Below are 23,073 nucleotides of genomic sequence, written 5' to 3'. Positions count from 1 at the left end.
TACTGATTGACCTCCACTATATACCAAATTCCTCAGGGAGATGGCAGTACTATGAAACAACCTAAATTCCTTCAAGAGGGGGTAGTAGGGTCTTGCTTTAATCAGTTATTCGTCCTCCGAATGTTTACATCTTGCATGTATGTGTATCCCCAGAAAGCCGTCCAATGTGATATGAAAAGTGCCTTTTGCACACCAGCTGAAATGAAAATTAAACCACCCACATCTTTGGTCTATTTGATACTCATTAGGTTTTGCTGTCTTGAAGAAAACTCTTTCTAGGTGATTATCTGATTGTGACCCTAATTATTATTATTTATTAGCCTAGTGCACTTTGAAGCTAGAATAATGTTAAAGACTATTCTGTTTAAGCGTATAGTTGGCTATGGCAGTAAGCCATAACAATTGGACAATAATATTGCATTCAGCCTTTTGCAAAAAGAACGGTAGAATTTGGTACAGAGGAACAAAACAGTGCTCCATCTAGATTAGTAATTCATAATGGCTTCTTCAGTGGAGGGCAAAAATATCCAGCACTGTAGTACAGCTGATTTTTGTTAATACTATCTCGAGAGATGAATGGAGTGGGGAGACTTAATGCTGGCGGCAAAGCATTAAAGTTTGATTCCACTTGTCACCAACATTTTTAAAATTATAAGGTGGAGAACTGATCCAGCATGTAAATGGTTCCTGCTTAATATGGCTCATCTGAATGGAGTTATATATAGTTATAATTTAAAAAAAAAAAAAGTGAAGGAAACTATTATAGGAAAGGATATGTGCTCTCTCCCACCAACTGGCTGAAGTTGGAGAGGCTACAGGTGGGTTATTACCCAGGAGCTGGAATTAATTTGTTCTGGTTTTGAAATTTTGTTTTGTGGTAAAGCAAGCCATCAGGAAAGAGATGTGAAATGTCTTGTAGGTGGGACTTTTATTTTCACTTCTCAGCTAGTCAGTCTGCGCATTGGCTTAAACAGTTTAGTGTAGATAAACTTTTTATTCTTTAGGTAAGTAGCCAATCATTTATTTAAAAAAAAATAGCGCCTTTGCCGGCTTCACTAATAATCTGTGGCAGTGCATAAAGTGGGTGTTTTTATCTGTAGTACATGAAACAAGTCTTTTTTTTCTTTTTTATGTATTTTTGAATTTTGAGCATTGTTGTTCTTGTGTAAAAAACGAAGTCGATTTTTTTTTAGGCACCCTAATCTTTATTGACTTGTACTATGCCATCTACTGCCTAGTCTAGTAGTTTTGTGTAATGCCTCATCCATACACATCCTTTTATAAGGTTGTTATAATCAATGGCTTGCTTCTGTTTCAGTGGTCTTTTGTGAGATACGAAAATTGAGTTAAGAAAATCAAGCTTTTTCTGTTTCAGAAAGGAACAGAGCCTAGGCTCTGGATTTATTGGCTGCAATCTGAAAGAAGCTGCAACTACTTTCCCCAGCATGTGCTCACTAAAGTTGAAATGGTGCCACATTCGTTGCTGACGCCAAAAAGGGAGTAGAAGGAGTGATCAACCCACGGAAAAGGTTCCAACAAGGAATAACTATTGACGTTCATATAAACTTCTCATAACCTAGCCCTGTGGAATGCTATATCAATTTATCTATTACTGAACCAGTTGCATCAACAAAGGAAGCAGATGTGGTGATATCTCCATGCCAGTTTATTGTCCACACCATGTCCTGTGTGTCTGTTGGTGTCCTGATACAAAGGGAATTGGTTCCACAGCAGAGAATTCCTTTTGTAGAGTCAGCCAAGAAAGACAATGGATTACTCAGCACCAAAATCTATGTATGCTCACTTGAAGAAAACAGCAGCATTTGGTAGTAATATATGCCTCCTAAAAGCCCACTGAGAACAGCCTATTCTCATAGTTAAAACATCATGATACTGGACTTATTTCTTTTCTGACAGCATAAGGAATAATTGTACGTATGCCCTCTGATTCTCCTTGAAGAGAAAAACACTATGTTGAATCTATAGAAGTGTCCTATTAATTTAATTCTCTAGCTGTTTTTCCCCAAGGTTTTATTTTATGTAAATTTGTAATTGGTACGTATGCTTGGGGGTTTTGTATTATCAAGACATTTCTTCACACAGTTGTTGCACCATTATTCGTGACTCTAATGCTTAATAAGGCAGTTACTCATTTCCATCTTGCACTCCGTGCAAGTAACCAAAAACTATTTCTTTTAAAATCTCCCAACGGCCTCATCTGATTGTACTGTGGTGAATGGGAATACTGGAAAGGAGCATTGGTTTCCCTATGCTCAGGTACCAAGTTTTATTATCACTTATCCAAGTGACAAAAATGATTATATACCGAAGTTGTGCACCCCTTAGAGGCATGGTTGCTGTCTGGAAATAAACACAAGGGACTGATAGACACAATGGACCGAATGCTATCAAGCTGCTGAATAGGAGCAGGAGAAAGCATTAAACTAGATGTGTCGTTTGTTTTATTTATATATCTATGTATAGATATAAAAAAGCTAATAAGGTCTGATGTGCTTGCATTGGTTTTCAAACTGTGGGCCATGCTCCCCCAGGAAGGGTTATCAGGGGAGCTCAAGGACTTGACTGATTAAGAATAAACCCAGCACATCCTACTGCTAGCAAGCTCCCATGGGCTCTGTACAAACTCAAAAGAATTCACTCTGATTTTTCTCTCTCTCTCTCTCTGTGTCTCACCCTTACTCTCCCTGTCTTCTCTCTCCTATCGCTGTGCTAGGAATCAAAATGGCAGTTGCACCACCAAATGGTGCATACATGCATGCAGACATGTGAGCCTCCTCCTGCATGCGCTGGTCACATGGGGATTTCCCATTTTTCCTCATCCCCAACCTCCTGGGCTCTGAACTTTGCACCATCTGTATTCCCCTGTGCCGAGGGGAACTCACTTGGGACAATCTCTGAATGCAGGGATGCGGCAAAAAAAAGTTTGGGAGTCTGGTCTGATGGATTGATTCTAAAGCCAGAAAGACAGGAGCTCCTAAGTTCAAATCCTTGCTTTGATGCTGATTGAATGTTGAGAAGGGTTGATCCCGAGTGACTTAACCTTTCTTCCTTAGTTTCCCCCTGTGTGCAATGGGAATAGGAGTGCTGTGAGGACTAAATAATGAATTAATATTAGCACCTTGAGGGGAGAAGGGTGCAATATAAACACCAAATATTAACATCCAGTTATGGCTAATACCGAGTTCAGAGAGAATCTGTAGTATTCATAAAATTATACATATTCCATGTTATAAATGTGAGCAACAGAGTTAATTCTTTTGCCATGTTTATTTATTTAGACTTACTTAAAATGCACCCATTTGAAACTCCAGCCTGTACAAGCTTACAACTCTGTCAGAAACAAAGTTGTGAGATGTTGAATGTAATGCCAAGGAAGAAACTTCTAGTTCCAGTTACAGTAGACAATTACACACTTCTATGCTTCAGATTCCTTTGGCCAGGAGGTTTATTTGGCAGAAAGGACAAGATAATGCCAGTCAAGCAGGAAAGAATGGCTTTATCCCACAGGAGAGAATATGCTAACAGAAAAAGTTGGACTATTGCATGTGCAGAAATCTGACTAAATCGGTCATAATCAATTGAATTCTTCTCTAGTCACCTCCTGTACGAGTCAATGAGCATGTGATAATTCAACAGCTACCATCCTGAAGATTTATCAATAATATTGTAAGTACAGCGTTTATCAGTAATAAAATACACAGCATACATGTGCTGTGTATTTCTACCTGCCTACTGTATTTTCCACTCCATGCATCTGATGAAGTGGGTTTTAGCCCATGAAAGCTTATGTCCAAATAAATGTTAGTCTCCTAAGGTGCCCCAAGGACTCCTTGTTGTTTTAGCTAAGGAAGTGAGTTGCACCAGCTTGAAAGAGCTCACAAAAGAACTGCCACATTGACACTTTTTTGAATTGTTAAACACAGGAGTGGTGATAAATATGTCAGAATGAACAATACAAATGTAGATCCCCAGCTCATTGTATACACGCAGTCTCATTTCTACACCTTGAGGACATAGCTGTTTGCTCACAGGTAGTGAAAACAAAGCGGTGGAACTCACTCCTTTCCCCTTCAGTGGTGTAGGTTTTTTCTTTTAGCCTGACCATCTCTGGCCCCTTATATGCTGATTTGGCATCCTTCCTTTCCTTTTGGGACCAAATGTTCAAACGTGTGCATCTGCTTCCAACTTAGCCCTGCAAAAACCCTGGTGCGCAAACACTTGAGCATTTGTCCCCCTAATGTTCAGCATATTCCAAATTTGGTGAGATGTGTGTGGTGGTGGTGTTGGTAAAGCACTTGGTAGGGGGAGTGCTTTAGAAATCTTTATTCTCTTCCAAGCGAGCAGCAGTAGAATAATGCATTAAATATCACTCCAGAGAGATGGAACAACCTGGCTGACAAGACAGGAACTTCCCCTCACTTGCAAACCAGCATAAATTAAGAGCCGGATCGTACCTTCTTGCAAGACTGGTTCTGGGGAAGAAAATTTTGCAGTGGTTCCCTTGTGAAGTTGCCCCCCCTGCCCCCATTTTTCCATGTGGGAGGGGGGAAATGCATTGATAGGCGTTCTGTACTCACATGAAGTAGGCCGGGGATTTGGCTCCCAAGTCAGCTCCGTGGGTTTTGATGCCAGTGTGTCTTTCTAGCCTACCCACGCATTTCCTTGCTTCAGAGTGCTTTATTTTGATCAGTTTCTAAATCTTGATGAAATAATGTTACATTTAGCACGACTGAGGGGAGAGGTTAGGAGAGAAATTACTCTTTTATATTAAATGCCAGTTGATGTAGATCATTCTCAGTCTTAAACTGTTGGAAATAACTTTTATGCCACTATAAACTATTATCAGACACTGAATAACTACCATCTGACTGAGAGAGTTTAGCAGAACGAAACCTCTTAAAACTAAACTGCAGGCCTTCCTTTTGACTTTGGACTCAACAGCTCTGAATTCTAGAAGTTAAAGATTTAGCATGACACAACTATTTATTTTTGCTAAATAAGTCTTCCCTTACAAGACATCCAGTTGGAATTTATCTTTTAAAATATATTCTGGTTTATCATTTCTCTTTTTATATAGCCACTTAGGAACTATGAGGGGAGAACTCACAACCAGGACCTGGGTTCATTGAGTCAGGTAAATACAGCTGGCTGGAAAACGGGGAAGAATTATCAGTGTTTTGTTGTTTTTGACTGAAGTTTCCAATCGGCCATATAGATAAGGGCTTTTCTGCTTCTACGTGTAAATTAATTATCTTAAGTATTTGAGGATTGGTTTTTGTTTTTGTTTTAAAATCCTACCACAGGGTGATGCTTCACCATTGATTCTGTGCTTATATAGTTGAATTGTCACTTGCCTAGGTAGGTGGGACATTCATTTCTGGAATTTGTGTTCTCTGGTGGTCAGTCAGAGATGGTTTCTGGCTATTTTTAGTTCTTAGGGCAAGACGCCTCTAGTTTGCTTTGGTTTCCTTGAGTGCTGAGGTTTGCAATCCCCTCATGGAAGGCACTCTGAAAGTGCGAAGTGTGGTGGTAACTGAAAGATCAGTGGGCCATTTTGGCCAGTTGGTGGAGATGGCTTAGAGTTGAGTTCACGTGTTGTTTAGGCAATAATATCTTTATTTAATGTTGAAATGGAGTCCAAGTATTGTGGCGAGTAGCACCTAAGAAATGCTTTAAAAGATGTTTAAAATTGGTGTCTTCCATTTTATTATCTACAACTATGCTTGGCAGAATTCAGTTTTTTTTTTTTTAAATAATTTCAGTGGATAATATCAATGTTTGGTTTTTTTTAGATTTCTATCAATTTTAAATTTTCACAAATGTGTGAATTTATGGGGTGGCAGACTCTTATTTAATAATAGTAGACACTGAGATTCAGAAACTTAAAGCTTTATCAACAGTTAACACACTGTCACCATCATGTGTCAAAATATACCAAGTAAATATCCTTAAATCAATCATACCTGTTTTTACTATTCATTCACTAGTCCATTTGTAACAAGCCTTATTCAGAAGTCTAAACGCTGGATTTGGACACTCATAAGTTCTCAAGCAGCATTTTTCTTACATTGTCTAGCTATACATTTCAGTGATTCTAGATGGAAATACATTTTTGTCGATTTGCATATGTCCGTGAAATCGACATTTACCAATAAAAATCTAATTCTTCCAAGCTCATCTAAAACAGGTTTGAATTTCCTTCAGTCAAACACAGGGGTTTGGAGCAGATGAGAGCAACAGTAAGGAGGTTTCAGAGTAGCAGCTGTGTTAGTCTGTATCTGCAAAAAGAACAGGAGGACTTGTGGCACCTTAGAGACTAACAAATTTATTTGAGCATAAGCTTTCGTGAGCTACAGCTCACTTCATCGGATGCATCTAGTGGAAAATGCTATTTCCACTGAAAGCATCCAATGAAGTGAGCTGTAGCTCACGAAAGCTTATGCTCAAATAAATTTGTTAGTCTCTAAGGTGCCACAAATTCTCCTCTTTTTGCAGTAAGGAGGTTGTGAATCAAGGCATCGCAAATATCCCAGTGCCTCTATTAAATGAAAAGGACTGTATTAACCAAATGATACATGAATCAACTTGCTCTACGCTTCCCTAGTTGGGAAAGCGTTCTTGGATGTTCTGTTTGTTTGGCTCACGGTCACGGTTCAGATGTGGGAAAATGTAGAAATAGTTTGAGTTGCCCAGCAAAGTAGTAATCTTGCCTTTCTGAAGTAAACCTTCAAGTTAAATGTTTCTGTACAGCTTCAATTTGAATACCACTCCCAGTTTTACATAGTAGGACTGAAGAAATGAAATGCACCCAACTCATAAAGGATGCTGTACTCCCTCCCCCCAGCCCCCACCTCAGAAAACCCCAGGGGGTTATAAACCCTATGATCCAAACAACCTTGAGCTTTGGACCCCAGTCCAAACTTATTGCATTATTGTATGGATTGCTGTTTTGTTGTTCCTAGGAGAACCAGGGAGCAGAGGGAGAGGGCTAACTGAGCCTACCAGCCTCCCTCCAGAGCCAAAACTTTGTGGGCCACATGGCCCCAGCAGTTACCCCATCTCTTGCCAGCAGCACCAGGAGGTGGTGCCTTTACATTTCCAGTGATGTCATCAATTCCAGACTCTGTCAGCTGTTTTGTGGAAGACATGGTAACGAATGGCCTTTGGTTACTACTGTATTCTAATTATAACTGGATATCATATTTAAATATTCATTTGAAGTGAAACAAAATTGATAAGATCACAAATATGCAGGGCTAGATCCTCAGTGGGTGTAAATCAGCATAGCTCTATAAACATCTGTCCTAAATATAAAGGGAAGGGTAAACACCTTTAAAATCCCTCCTGGCCAGAGGAAAAACCCTTTCACCTGTAAAGGGTTAAGAAGCTAGGATAACCTCGCTGGCATCTGACCAGAATGACCAATGAGGAGACAAGATACTTTCAAAGCTGGAGGGGGAGAAAGAAAGGGGGTCTCTCTCTCGGTGTGATGCTTTTGCCTGGGACAGAACAGGAATGGAGTCTTAGAACTTAGTAAGTAATCTAGCTAGATATGTGTTAGATTCTGTTTGTTTAAATGGCTGAGAAAATAAGCTGAATGGAATGGATATTCATAGAATCATAGAATCATAGAATATCAGGGTTGGAAGGGACCCCAGAAGGTCATCTAGTCCAACCCCCTGCTCAAAGCAGGACCAAGTCCCAGTTAAATTCCTGTTTTTGTGTCTTTTTATAACTTAAGGTTTTGCCTCTATGTTTTGAATCTAATTACCCTGTAAGGTATTTATCATCCTGATTTTACAGAGGTGATTCTTTTTTACTTTTTCTTCTATTAAAATTCTTCTTTTAAGAAACTGATTGCTTTTTTCATTGTTCTTAAGATCCAAGGGTTTGGGTCTGTGGTCACCTATGCAGATTGGTGAGGATTTTTATCAAACCTTCCCCAGAAAAAAGGGGGTAAGATTTGGGAGGATTTTGGGGGGGGAAGATGTTTCCAAACGAACTCTTTCCTAATAATAACAATACCGGTGTTAGACGTTTGGTGGTAGCAGTGAAAGTCCAAGGGCAAAGGGTAAAATAGTTTGTACTTGGGGAAGTTTTAACCTAAGCTGGTAAAAGTAAGCTTAGGAGGTTTTCATGCAGGTTCCCACATCTGTACCCTAGCATTCAGAGTGGGGAAGGAACCATGACAACATCAATAAAGCTATGGCAGTTTATACCACCTAAGCAACTGGACCCCACTATGGAATTAGTTTCTGTAAAGTATCTCGTTGACACTGAGCCATGAAGTGTTCCATTATATAGTCAGAAAAAGGGGAGGCCCTTTCCCAATGTTCATGTTCAAATCCACCCTGGAGTACACAATTATCTAATTATGCTCACATGTCTGTGCAGTTTTGGGTATTGCAAAGTTATTTTTCTGTGTTACCAGCACATCATCCTTGTGTTTGTGTGTAGAGCAAAATTAGAAGAGAGAAGAGAAATGTTCAGATGTACAACGAAACAGATACACCATAAGGTTTAGAACCATTCTCCCTTTACTATGTTGAAACGAGAAATAGTGAAGACAGTCTGCATTACTACTCAAAAGTTGTATCCAGTGGTTTTGCACAACATCAGGATTGCCCTCAGTCGGAAATCTTGAATTGCAGCTTTACTGGGTGGGTCTTGGAAGAATTTGAAGGCGTTCTGCAGATAGGGCGTGTTTACCTATGAGAAAGTAGCCAGCATATATACCTGTGTTTTGCTAACACACTAGCATGGTCTGTGACTGAAACCCTGTAAAGGTAGGTACTTTTTCCTTTCACACTGTATATTGAGGATCTGAGTTGTTAGCATGCACTGGTCTCTAATATTGTCTGGCTCATAAAGAAAAGTAGCAGGAATTCTACTAACACAACTTAAAACAAAGTGTTTGAATGAGCCAGATGTTTGGGATAGGTTTTAGCAAGCCCTTATTTGAAAACTCTTTTTTATATTTTATGACTGCTTCATTTGGAGATGGTTCTTGTATTTTGCAATGTGTTTTCTTTTTAAATTAGAGAATAAAGGTTTGAATAACAGCTTTTGCCCCTTTCCTATTTTACCTGTTTGATCACTATCCCATGAAGTTTTAATGGGACCATACTAAATTCTTAAATTCAAGGAGTGAAAAGTCTTTTTTAACAGGAAAACTCGGTGAACTAACTACACAGAGATTTTTGTTTTTCTTTTTGTATGTTTTAGGAAAATACTTGAATTCAAGTCACATGAAAAAGGTGGTGCTGATTTTATGAGGTTTTTGTTTTAAAAAAAAAGTAAGAAAATTGTTCTGCAGGGGAAAAAAAAAGTAGATTTAATGTCAGAACACAAGATGTCTGTTCTATATTAAGATCATTCTGACTAAAGAGCTGAAATAGGTGTTGCCATGAATCACACACTGAAATGAGTTACCACAACTATTACTTGCTAAGTGATGGTATCCCACTTTGCATGCCCCGGCAGAGAGCTTTTTATGAGGAAACCCACACACTTTTTTTGGCCTGTACTTTTTTTAATTTTTATTTTTTAAAGATAGATTTTGTAATTTCCTAGCCTCTGTGTCAGATCCTCAGCTGGTGTAAACTGGCATAGCACCATTGATGTTGGGAGTTGCAATGATTTACGTCAGCTGCAGATCTGGCCTTCAGCCTACATCTTGATTTGAGGTAAGAGCTGGGAGTCAGCTGCTATGACATAGAGGGAAGGCTAGACAATAGCTGGATTATTGTACCAGGTATGTTCAGTCTCCCCCTCATGCTGGTTTTTGTGTGGGCCGGAGAAGTATTGGCAGAGGAGAGGACAGCCAGCAGGAATCTGAGGAGAGTTTCTAGGAGGAATGCACAGGGGGCTTGGCCAAACTCTTGATTTTGGTGTGGCAGAAGCAGTGCAAATGAGCATCCAGTCTTCCCTGAGTGAATAATTATACATTTCCTGCCCCACGGAGCTCTCAGTGCAAATGAGTAGGGTGAGGCAGGCCCAAGTTGATGGTTGGCATATAATATGCCAAATGGATACCATTAACTTGGGTTTGAATAGAGACTGTGAGTGGCTGGGTCACTACACATACTGAATCTATTTCCCCATGTTAAGTATCCTCACGCCGTCTTGTCAGCTGTCTAAATGGGCCATCTTGATTATCACTACAAAAGTATTTTTCTCCTGCTGATAATAGCTCATCTTAATTAATTAGCTTCTTACAGTTTGTATGGCAACTTCCACCTTGTGTGTGTGTGTGTGTGTACACACACACACACACACACACTATATATATATATATATATATAATCTTCTTACTATATGTTCCATTCTATGTATCCAGTTAAGTGGGCTGTAGCCCACAGAAGCTTATGCTCTAATAAATTTGTTAGTTTCTAAGGTGCCACAAGTACTCCTGTTCTTTTTATTTTCACTACTGTCCTTCCTGCTCCTCCCATCCCCAAATCAGGAGCTAGATTGGAGTCTCTAGACCTATTTTTTCAGACTGATAGCACCCCCACTCTGGTTTAAAGGATGTCGGCTCCAATAATCTGGAGTAAAACTTTAAGGATCCATCTTCGTCGCCTTGCTGAGTAGTATGTCGTGAATGTCCTAGCTACTGTCTGCTGCCTGGTCTGCTGTGTTTTGTTTTCTGCCACACTGGGTGAGCAACGGGTGATTCCCAGCCCGTGCCTTAAACCAGGAATGGAGACCAAAAAGTTACTTGTCTGGTTTTAAAAAAAAAAAAAATAAAGTACCCAAATCCCATTTTCAAAAGCAACTTAGACTTTTATGGTAATTAAACATTTCAATGTCATAAAAGGGGGAAAAATGAAAAAATCAGTAGTTTTCGTGAAATTTTTTGGGGGAAGGAAAGGCCCCTTTTGACAAAAAAAATGAACACCCCTACTTCCCCCCCCCCCCGCTCTCCCCCACACACATCTCTTGTCGTTAAATAAATGTTGACCAACTCTACTGGTAGGTACGTGAACCAATTTGCATGCATTTCTGGGGCTGGCCAAACATACAGGACTCCTATTATGAATCTGCTACCTGTGTAATTAACCACTTTTTCTACAGAGCATGCTGTTCATAACGCCGTAATTAAATTAGCTCAAAACCAGTCCAGAGGCTTTTTATCATACTCCTTATCCAGCATTATTTCAAGTTTAAAATAGTAGCTGGTTTTTGACATAGCTGTGTTAAGTACAGTGTAGCGAGAGTTGAATTTTTTCACTTTTTTTCTCTCCTAACTTAGCAGAATGGATATAGTCAAATGCTCTAGAACAATGAATCTTTGGGCAGAGACACAGCATGAAAATTTTCAGCCTGAAAGGGGGGACTCTTTCCAAAAGTTTTGCACATGTGAAAACAGGGAAAGTTTTTAATAAAAATTGAGCTGCTGTCTTAATTATAGCAATTGCTACTGAGTGAGCACTGCTTTATATACGCTACCTTAGTAATCGAATAATAGGTAATGCAATAGAGTAATAAAAGACATTAAAAATCTTTTGACTCATAATTAAATGAAACTATTAATGAAAAGCTATAGTTCAGATTTTATAGTAGTTAAGGAAATTTGGAGTTAGAGATCCTACAGCAATCATAACTCAGCTCTGTTGTGCTTGCATATTAGTTTCTACTGTTCCCATCATAAGAGACCCAGCAAGTTTGACTACTTTCAGTTTTACTCTGCTCTGCCAGCAATTATATTTGCATGTTCCTCAGGGTGTTATCCATGCTGCAGCATAGATCCCTTGAAAACAAAATTTAAATGGAACATAGCGATTGCATACTCAAATAAAGTTGGAGATGGTTCAGAGCTATCACCCTGCATTTCAGCACTTCACATGTGAGAACATAGTGCAGACTATGCAACTGTCAACCAAAAAAAGATGATCCATCTAAACCTGAGACACTTGATGCCAAGGATGCAGATTGGGCCATGCCGCTCTGATGGACAGATGCACAGAACTATCACCATTTCAGATTGAATTTGATTGGCACTAAAATGGCCACTGGGACTATATTTTTAACATAAAAATGATCAATGGTGAAATTAATTTTAAAATGTGATGGTGGGAGGATGTTTCAGTGAAACCAGCCAACAGTGAAGGGAAGACAACCAGAGGGAGCGAGTTTAGATCACATGGAACTGCTCTGTTCTAGAATAAACTCTTAAACCAAAACCTGGGAAGATTTCACTCTGGGGTTTAAAAAAAAAAAAAAAAAAAGCACATACTTAGACCTTGCTCTTGTGATTGTTGAAGTCAATGGTAAGATTCCCATTAACTGCAATGGTACAGGAGAAAAGATTATTTGCAAAGAAAATCTTGGAAGCATGAAATGTAGAGTCAAGGCAAATTAGAAGAATTGATCATCTATTGTATTCATCATCTTTCTTTTTAAGCCAATCTCATGATTTTTTGAGGCCTGACATTTAAAAAAAAAAAAAATTGGGGTTGGCAATGCTATTGCTAGCTCTGCTTCAGACATCTCTCCATGATAAGTGTCATTTCAACAAGCAGTTGGTTGGTCCCAAGGGCCTCCTAGACTTTTCAAACCCTGCTCATTGCTCAAAGCCAAAAGTTGAGGTGAGACACTTATCATTTATTCATCCTTTTGACGAGGGCTTTTTAATCCTTGTAGCAATTAGGTTAAATATTGTTCCACTGCTTTGCAGCCTCCTATCTGAATGAATGATTAGACATGGCCTGTGTGGTCTGGGGCATTGGCGTGGCTGTCTCCTCATGGCTGCCTCATCAGGAGGAGCTATTCTGATAAATTAACCACTGTGAATGGCGCAGAGAATTGGGGTAAAGGTTTACTGCCATTGCTAAGCAAACCTCGCCCCAATAGTGCCTTACGTTACTCTTGGCTCACTTCAAGTAACAGGTCTCTGCTCACCTCAGGCAGGATAAAAGAGGGTTTTATGCTCCCTGTAACAAGGTGTGGTTTGCCCCATTGGCTGGAGAACCCAGGGTTAAGCCAGCCCTGATTACAGGATGAAACTCACCTGAGGGATCAAGTGATTCCAGAACAAAAGGAGCAGGGCACAAGGGGGGACACCCAGGAAATGGCAGAAGGAGCAAGAAGGCTCCTTCAGGGCTCTGACTCAGTGGGAAGGAAGGGGGGGTGGGGGAGCTCAAGAAGCAGGAGTGAGGAAAGCTCTCCAGGCAGGGAGGCACCTTTGTATAACAGGGGAAAGACTGCAATGGCCCAGCTGGAAAGGAATGTGGAAAAGGGCAAACTGCAGGCATTAGGTGCTGGGAAGCAGAAGGATAGTCCTTTGGGAAGATGGGACTGTGCCCTGCTGAACCTGGGATGGAGACTGAATTTGTGTGTTGTTTTTGGATTATCAGTAGAGAGACACTGAACTGAGGTTGGGGCCTATGGCTCGTATGCACTTGAGGATTCAGTAAACTGGACCCCAGGAGGGGATCGTTTTGAATTATCTTTAGATTGAGTGAGTTCTTCTTAAAGGGCCCTAGAGGCAGGGTGCCATTGATGGACCCCTTGGCCACAAGGCAGCACTTGGGAGGTGGTTGCCTGTCTTGCACTCCTAATTAGAAGAGTGAGCAAGGCTTTTATTGTTAGGGTAGGCATCAAGGTGCTAGTGCATGTGTCACTGAACTAAGAGTCTAAGCATGCCCAGTACAAAATAGTTTTTTAGAAAAGCTGCAGTCAATCCAAAAGAGCCGATTCTCTGACTTTTAATAAAAGTGCTGTACCTTCTCCCCTGGCAAATCTGACGCTGGAATGCTTGCAAACACATGACATGGAGTCAGGTGCTTTGTCAAACTAAAGAGGAAAGTAATTATTCCCTAGACTAGTGAAATCATTTCTTGCATTTTGGTGCTATTTGCTCACGTGGTAGGTCTAGCATTGTTGCATGTACAAATAAAGCTCTTATTTAGCAGGTGGAAGGTGAATAGGATTTGGCGCAGAGATGGATATGTTTGTAAGAGGTGCTGTAACCCCAGGAAATTTTTTTTACCCATGAGACATTGTCTTTTCATTCATAATCGATGCAGTTGAATTAAAGCTCAAATGTGAATTTAGGGAACTATGTGCCACCCTAATAAAAGATCATCGTATTCTAGAAGATTAGGGTTGGAAGAGACCTCAGGAGGTCATCTAATCCAACCCCCTGCTCAAAGCAGGACCATTCCCCAACTAAATCATCCCAGCCAGGGCTTTGTCACACCTGACCTTAAAAACCTCAAAGGATGGAGATTCCACCACCTCCCTAGGTAACCCATTCCAGTGCTTCACCACCCTCCTGGTGAAAAAGTTTTTCCTAATATCCAACCAAAACCTTCCCCACTGCAACTTGAGACCATTACTCCTTGTTCTGTCATCTGGTACCACTGAGAGCAGTCTAGATCCATCTTTTTTGGAACCCCCTTTCAGGTAGTTGAAAGCAGCTATCAAATCCCCTCTCATTCTTCTCTGCAGACTAAATAATCCCAGTTCCCTCAGCCTCTCCTCATAAATCATGTGTTCCAGTCCCCTAGTCATTTTTGTTTCCCTCTGTGAATACAGAATAACCATGCGAAAGCAATTGAATTTACCTTTAACATCATTTTCAATGGCTCTACTGACTTCCAGGATTTTGAAAGTCAGTCAAGCCACTGAAAATGATGATTGGTAGATTTAAGCCTGTAACTGATCCAACAGATGGTGGCTTAGTTTGGGTTTAGGGAACCGAATGAAAAGGGTTTTGCAAAGGCAAGAGAAAGGGACACCTGACAGTGAACTTCTTAAAAGTCAGAACATTAGTTTTATCTTTTATTTTTTGCACGTCTCTGTTTGGACAAGGAAATGTAGTCATTAGTTTTGAGTCAATTTCACTGTCAGATTCTCCTGCACAAGAACAATGCTGCAATGCTGAACTTGTACATTAGACAGAGGACTGTGTGTGTGCTTGGCTTTGTCTGTTTTTGTTTTGTTGTTCATTGGAATAATTTTAAATTTTATTCTACTTTAATTTCCCAGAACTATTTTTCTTGGCCTTAGATTTTGTAAAAGCATTTTTTAAATCTTAATTTTGGGCCAAACATGACTCGACTATTTCTTTTGTTAGTCGTGTATCAGAAGCTTGCTAGAGGGAGTATGAACTGTCATTTGGCAGTGTTGTGTTGTAAAAATTTCACCATTTTACAATTATTTAGAGATTTACTAAGGAACATCATTCAGCAGCTGTGCCTCAGTTCTTATGAGCCTGGACCATTTTGAATCCTCTAGAATCCTGCCAAGTTTATCAACTCTTTTATTTCTTATTCTGTGAAGATTCTTCTACCGCCCTCATCACTGTAGTATTTGAGTGCCTCCAAAGTGCACTAAGCAACATGATTAATATCTGTCAAGTTTGGTTCACTCTCTCTCTTGCATTCTCTCCAGGGAGAGGACTGTATGGGGAGTGGATGGCTTTGGTTTGGTTAAGGCAGAAAGTTCACTTGTGCCTCAGGAGCACAACTGTCAACCATGGTCTTCATACCAAGTTTTAGGTAATCTCTTAGATATGCTGGGCCGAGGGCCTTGCAGATAAGGAATGAGAACTTGAACTTGACTCAGTACCCTATGGGAAGCCCATGAAGAGAGCGGAGAACAAGTCTGATGCATTCCTAGTAGCCTTGTTGCTGAGCAGACACTGAAGTGTTCTGTACTAGTTGGAGATTCCTAAGGGCTGATGGCTTCCTATATACCTATATTGCATTATCGTAGTGCAGCTCATGGGAGACAACGGTATGTATAACCAAGGCCAAGTCTTTGTCAGTTAGGATGGGATGGAGTCCCCTGCCCACTGGAAATGCGAGAAAGTGTTACTTGCGGCTGCTGTTGTGTGAGTAGTATCCAGGAGCACTCCTAAACTGCAGATTGAATTGACCCATTAACCCTGTATACCCTGAACCAAAGGAAACTCCTCTGTTTCTGTGAACTCTTCAGAATCTCTTTCTCTGCCCACCAGCATCATCTCTGACTTGGGTGGATTCAGCTTGCATCGAGAACCTCCTTAGCTACTCACTGGGGAAAACCTAATGTCCCACCCATAGAAAAACGGTCTCCAGAGCCAATCTGCAGTACAGGAGGAGAGGCAAGGCTGGGGACTGGTATGAGAGTGTGAAGAGTGGGAGAGCAGTTCTTTAAGGGATTAGCTGGGTTCCAGAAAGAAGGGTGCCGCTGAAGGAGTTAGAGCCATATTGTCAAGAGACAACAAAGGTAGTTGGAGAAGAGGCACCTGAAAGCCTCGAGGCCAATTGACTGGAGATCACAAAAGGATTACAATGGCATGCCTGGTACATGGGGAATGGCATGAAGGAGTGGTGGAGAAAGAGAGGCAGTGGCTGAGGTGGTGAGTCACTCTAGCGTTGCAGGTCACACAAATAGGTGAGAGAGGGGCCATGAGTGGGATATGAAGGGTGATCAGTGTGGATACGGAGTGAATTCAAGTTAGAGGGGGAGACTGAGATGAGAGAGAAATGGGAGAGCCAGGCATCAAAGCCAGAGAAGGAAGGAAAGGAGCTAAGGCCCATGTATGTTAGGAGAGGGGAGAGATGAGTTGGATGGAGTAGACTTCAGAGAAGGAAAAGGCTGGTGGGAGGGAGGAGAAAGTATGGAAAAGACAAAGGGTGTCAACATGTGGAGGGTATACACCTCTCAGGGTGGGAGAGAACCTCCCCAAAGGATTGGGCAACCTCTGAAGCAGAGTCAGAGGGAGATGGTTGGGTTTCAGTGAGAAGGAAGAGGAAGCAGGGGGTGGATCGCAAACTGAAATACGCTATTTGGAAATGGGGCATGAGTTCTGTATGGAGTGGGAGGGATGAAAAGAAGATTAGAAACCAGAGAGCAGAGGGATGGGAAGAAGATTAGCAGGGAGAGAGCCCGTGCAGGTGGCTGAAGGTAAGGAAGGGAGCAGGCATAGGAGGCTTGTGTGGAACGTGTACTGCCAGAGGAGGGGGTGGAGACAAGCATGGGTGAGCTGAGGCAATCGAGAGGTGCTATGGCTGCAGTGATAGGAGGAAAGAAGGCAGCAAGACTCGTGGCAGCAGAGTGGAGTGCAGTGGGGGGAGTGGAACAGGACAGGGGAAGGGTAAAGTAAAGAGAGAACATGGACAACATCTGGAAGCCGTGGTGAGAACGAAAAGGCAATGGTGCAGAGTGGAAGGGAACTTGATTTTATTTTAGATTTGCCTGTCATCCACTAGGGTATATGGACCTGACCCCAGGCAGTGCTCCCGTTAACTTCAGTGAGCATTGAATCAGGCCCTGACTCTTCTGGACAGTACATTGCAGCTTTCAATGCTTAAGATACTGCCTCGCACTTAAACAATAACAAATCTGGATTTGTGTCCTCTAGGTTTGTGGTTGTTTTGGCGCGTGCTCGTATTCTCCTTACAATGAACACCAGGCATGGTGCAGTATTCGTTTCTTTCAAGTTCCCATGTACCATTGTGCATTTGAAAGACTTGATAGTGTGACACTGACTTTGTTGGAACTTTCCACTGCATGAATACTATCCTATCAGCCGATTAGGATCGGGACACACTGCATTAATAATCCTGAATATTTTCTAAATGCCTGTCTTTGTTGAGCTTTTGGTTTTTTTAAAGGTACCTATTTACATAGTAGGAGGTTGTATAATCTCATGAATTTGAGTTTGGGCAAAACATTTTTCTCTCTTCCCCTGCTAAGTGGTTGTGTTCAGGAATCATAAAGGCAATCAACAATAGACCCTGGGATCCTTTACTGTGACGGATGTACGCTGCCTGGTGTTAGCAGACCACAAAGTCTGCTGCTCAACCCAACAAGCAGCACCTTTGTAGCATTTGTTGCCTTGTCTGAAGTAGCAAATGCTGTGGTTGGTGAATCTGTGTCCTGTTTAGTCTTAGCCCCCCAGCTCTTTCCCTATTTTGCATTGATGATTAATAGCTTGGAGTAGCTTCACTCTCTCTCTTAGCATCTGGGAAACTTCAGTCATATCTGCTCTCCACTAAGTCCCTGTACCAGCTTTTCCGGTCTTGTCACATAATTTAACCTTCCTAGTTCTTTGATCACTCTGTAGTCTGCAGGATCTGTTCTGTCTCTGTCCCTGCCCCGTAGGCAGTCTAGCAAGACCCTTAGAGAAGCCATGGCTTCCTGCCCCTACTTATGCAACCCCTGCATTCTATATGCCTTCTCACTATGTTAAAAGCTAAGGAAAGGCACTCTTACTTACCCTTCCCCCAAACTTTGGTTTGGATAAAATATCACCTATCCCTGAGTCTGGTTTTTGCTTTGCAAAAGAGTAGCTCAACCGAGATTTTTTTTTTTTTTTTTTGTAAAGCCATTCTGGTTTTTCTGGAAAGAGGACAAAATCCTAGCTGTTCACCTGTACTTTCCACAGAGTTTGGTGGCCCAGATGCAATGGACCCTGATTCCAAACAGTGCCTGGCTTTGGTTGGGGAAACCCAACTGATTAGGTTAAGGCAAATCAAAACCTGGCCTCCTTTGCCAAATCTATTAAAAGTACAAGGTGAAAATGTTTTAACAGAACATCTTAAGAAGTCTAAGAAATAGATCTTTAAAATGAGCATCACTTTGGTATTCTCTGGCTGCGTATGTGCTTCATGCTTAAATTACAGAAAGGATTCAGTAGAGCCAGTCTGAAATTCCTCAACTGATCAGTCCTGATTTTCCTGTCTTTGCAGCAGGTCATTAAAACTTGACCAGAGAGGCCAGAGATGAAGGCCTTTCACTGGCAGGGGTGGATTTGCTTCCCTAATAGAATGTGTTTAATTTCTAAGATTCAAGAGAACTTTCCAGCTTCGCAAAGTATGTTTCATTGGGAGATCATGCTCTGCAAGGGCCCTGAAGTCAATGGCAAAGCTCTTATTCCTGTTACTGGGAAGTAGGATTGGACTTCAGGGCAGTGGAGGTCTTTTACACACCTTCTGAACAAGTGTAACGAGAAATGCTGCATGTGCCCCACCCTGCCTCCAAAGAGTACCAGAGGCAAAGGGGCTGGCTAAGATGCAGGGTGTGCCCTCCTCCCTCCACTCCCCTCCCCTTCCCTCCCCCCCAGCATCTCACTGCCTTCAAAGCCACCGTTCAGTCTTTACTGGGCAAAAATCACCCAAAGTGACTGGTGGCAACAACAAAAGCAGTCAAAATACTGATTTGAAGTAGACAAAGGATCACCATTACTGGTGATGGGTGGTGAACAAGGCACATGGTATGGACTGTGTGCTGCAACATGGGGCACACGCAGAAAGAGCAAGCTAGGCAGGGTACTGGGACCAGGCTTAAAAAATAAATTGGGCTCTAGTATTAGAACATAAGGTTATAATGGAGATTTCCTGGGAGCAGCTGTTGTGCATCCATGGAAGTACTTGGAGAGAGAGAGTTGGTGAGCAAAGGTGGATGAGGATAACGGGGGCAGCTGAGGTGAATTGTATGTATTCATAAGCTTGATGAAAGGAAAAATAAAGTGTCAAGGGGGTAATGGGATAGATCGCTTGATGATTACCTGTTCTGTTCATTCCCTCTGGGACACCTGGCATTGGCCATGGTAGGAAGACAGGATACTGGGCTAGAGGGACCTTTGGTCTGATACAGTTCTTACGTGGACTTAGAGGGAGGAGTTTTCAAAATTCCACTGGATTTAGGAAGATGGTGCCTGGCATAACAGAAACAAACATGGAGCAGGCAGTGGTGGCAGGGTGTTTTTATTAGGATACCAAAAACCAATCAAATGGTAAATTTAAGGGATAAAACTACTAGACAGTCTAGTACTCCAGATGGACCATGGTGTTGTGCTGAGCTGAGATCAGAGACCGACTCCTGACTTTCAGGCCAAGGTAGTGCCTTGAGCAGCTTCCTGGTGGAAGAGACTGTTCTGTGGTTCTCAAGTGTCTACCCTGCCCCTCCCCACCAAAGCACAGAGTAATATTAATATGTTCCTCATGGACTTGCATCTAGCATTACTTGCCTGGTGGAAGGGTCCTGTGGGCAGTGATGAGCTGCCAAAATCTTAACAATTTGGTTCCCTCCTCACCCCACCAGGGGGTCGTGACCCACCCCCACCCCCCTTCCCTGTCCCCTGACTGCCCCCGAAACCGGGCAGGAGTGTCTCGTGGGCCACCGTAGTGGGTGCCCACCCCGCCCCTAAGAGCCAGAGGGACTTGCCGGGGGGCGAGGTGGGGAGTCCCAGCGGTGCTTACCTGGGGCAGCTCCCAGGAAGCATCTGGCAGGTCCCTCTGGCTCGTAGCTGGGTGGGAGTAGGGGGTGCAACTGCTCCCCCCACTGATCACATCAAAAGTGGCACCTTAGGCACCGACTCCATGAGTGCTCCGGGGCTGGAGCACCCACGGGGAGAATTTGGTGGGTGCAGAGCCCCCACCGGCAGCTCCCAGCCCCAGCTCACCTCCGCTCTGCCCCCTCCCATGAATGCGCCGCCCCACTCTTCTTCTCCACCCCCCCCCCCGCTTCCCACGAATCAGCTGTTGGCACGGGAAGCCTGGGGGGGTAGGGGTTGAGAAGCACGTGGCAGCTTCGCGCTCAGGCCCGCGGAGGCGAGCTGGGACAGGGAGCAGTTCCCTTGCACCCTGCCGGGTTACCTGCTGTGGTGCGGGCGACCTTCCTCGCACCCCCCTGCCCTAGCTCACCTCTGCCTCCCTGGGCCTGAGTGCGACGCCACTGCCTGCTTCTCCGGGGGGGGGTGGAGAAGCAGGGTGGGGTGGCCCGTTCAGGGGAGGAGGCGGAGCAGAAGTGAGCTGGGGCCGGGCGCAGGGTGGGGAGCTGCCGGTGGGTGCTCTGCACCCACCAAATTCCCCATGGGTGCTCCAGCCCTGGAGCACCCACGGAGTCGGCGCCTAAGGCACCACTTTTGGACGGTTGTTAAATTTGGAAGCCCTTTTAGAACCAGTTGTCCCTCATGTGTTGTCCCTCACGTGAGGGACAACCGGTTCTAAAAGGGCTTCCAAATTTAACAACCGGTTCCGGTAAACTGGTGTGAACCGGCTCCAGCTCACCACTGCCTGTTGGGGGAGAAAAGAGGAATTTCAGAGGACCTGCCTCGTCTAGCACAGGAAAAGTTGCATGCATATTTGTTTGGCGTCATGAGGCACTTCCGAGCAGAATGGAAGGGTCTGTATTTTGTTTGAATTGTGGTGCGAAAATGGAGAACTGTGCCACAGGGATATGCCCCAAATCCCATTCATAGAGGCATTCTGCATGCTCCCATGGATTTGGGTTTGTTGAGGAGAAGAAGCAGGGCCCATAAACCTCCTGCTGTGTGGATCCACCAGCCTTTGCTGTGAAGCTGGGAGACAGGAGCTGTGAGGGCTAGAGCAGCCCAGAAACTTCAGGGGCTCTATTCTGCTCCTGCACAGCCTGGTTGGGACTGGATGAATCCTTTGCCTTCCCAGTGCTGCAGAAGCCCCCTGCATTATACTCTGCTGCTCATGTTTGCTATCCATATGTGTGTACAATTTAAACTTAAGGGCCTGATCCAAAGCCCAATGAAGTGAATGGAAAGATTTCCATTCACATCAGTGGGTTGTGGCTCAGACCCTAAGGCCCTAATTCAGCAAAGCACTTAAGCATGTGCTTAAATGCTTCGCTGAAAAGGAATGAATTGCTGCATCTGGGCCTAAAACAGTAAAGGTATTAAATGCTACAGTAGCAAAAAGAAAAGGAGTACTTGTGGCACCTTAGAGACTAACAAATTTATTAGAGCATAAGCTTTCGTGAGCTACAGCTCACTTCATCGGATGCATTTGGTGGAAAAAACAGAGGAGAGATTTATATACACACACACAGAGAACATGAAACAATGGGTTTATCATACACACTGTAAGGAGAGTGATCACTTAAGATAAGCCATCACCAGCAGCGGGGGGGGGGGGGGGAAGGAGGAAAACCTTTCATGGTGACAAGCAAGGTAGGCTAATTCCAGCCGTTAACAAGAATATCAGAGGAACAGTGGGGGGGGGGGGTGGGGTGGGAGGGAGAAATACCATGGGGAAATAGTTTTACTTTGTGTAATGACCCATCCACTCCCAGTCTCTATTCAAACCTAAGTTAATTGTATCCAGTTTGCAAATTAATTCCAATTCAGCAGTCTCTCCTTGGAGTCTGTTTTTGAAGCTTTTTTGTTGAAGGATAGCCACTCTTAGGTCTGTGAACGAGTGACCAGAGAGATTGAAGTGTTCTCCAACTGGTTTTTGAATGTTATAATTCTTGACGTCTGATTTGTGTCCATTCATTCTTTTACGTAGAGACTGTCCAGTTTGGCCAATGTATATGGCAGAGGGGCATTGCTGGCACATGATGGCATATATCACATTGGTAGATGCGCAGGTGAACGAGCCTCTGATAGTGTGGCTGATGTGATTAGGCCCTATGATGGTATCCCCTGAATAGATATGTGGACAGAGTTGGCAACGGGCTTTGTTGCAAGGATAGGTTCCTGGGTTAGTGGTTCTGTTGTGTGGTGTGTGGTTGCTGGTGAGTATTTGCTTCAGATTGGGGGGCTGTCTGTAAGCAAGGACTGGTCTGTCTCCCAAGATCTGTGAGAGTGATGGGTCGTCCTTCAGGATAGGTTGTAGATCCTTGATGATGCGTTGGAGAGGTTTTAGTTGGGGGCTGAAGGTGATGGCTAGTGGCGTTCTGTTGTTTTCTTTGTTGGGCCTGTCCTGTAGTAGGTGACTTCTGGGGACTCTTCTGGCTCTGTCAATCTGTTTCTTCACTTCAGCAGGTGGGTATTGTAGTTGTAGGAATGCATGATAGAGATCTTGTAGGTGTTTGTCTCTGTCTGAGGGGTTGGAACAAATGCGGTTATATCGTAGCGCTTGGCTGTAGACAATGGATCGAGTGGTATGATCTGGATGAAAGCTAGAGGCATGTAGGTAGGAATAGCGGTCAGTAGGTTTCCGATATAGGGTGGTGTTTATGTGACCATCGCTTATTAGCACCGTAGTGTCCAGGAAGTGGATCTCTTGTTGCACACAGTACTGGCAGGATGCAATTTTAAAATCCCAAGAATCCAGTATAAAGATAAAAAGAAAAGGAGTA

General features: G+C 43.0%; 1 protein-coding gene across 1 annotated transcript in view; it reads left to right on the top strand.

Moving 5' to 3' along the window:
* The window catches only part of CERS3 (ceramide synthase 3), a 72,775-nt gene that overhangs the window by 5,297 nt on the left and 44,405 nt on the right, over positions 1–23,073 (top strand). The window contains exons 2-3 of the mRNA XM_043494601.1: positions 1,376–2,277; positions 3,448–5,155. The gene's annotated coding sequence lies outside the window, so the exon portion shown is untranslated. The remainder of the gene's footprint in view (positions 1–1,375; positions 2,278–3,447; positions 5,156–23,073) is intronic.

The sequence above is a fragment of the Dermochelys coriacea genome, chromosome 10 (genome assembly GCF_009764565.3).
Source record: "Dermochelys coriacea isolate rDerCor1 chromosome 10, rDerCor1.pri.v4, whole genome shotgun sequence".
Classification (NCBI taxonomy): domain Eukaryota; kingdom Metazoa; phylum Chordata; order Testudines; family Dermochelyidae; genus Dermochelys; species Dermochelys coriacea.
Note: the sequence above shows the minus strand (reverse complement) of the source record. Positions and strands in the feature narration are given on the sequence as shown.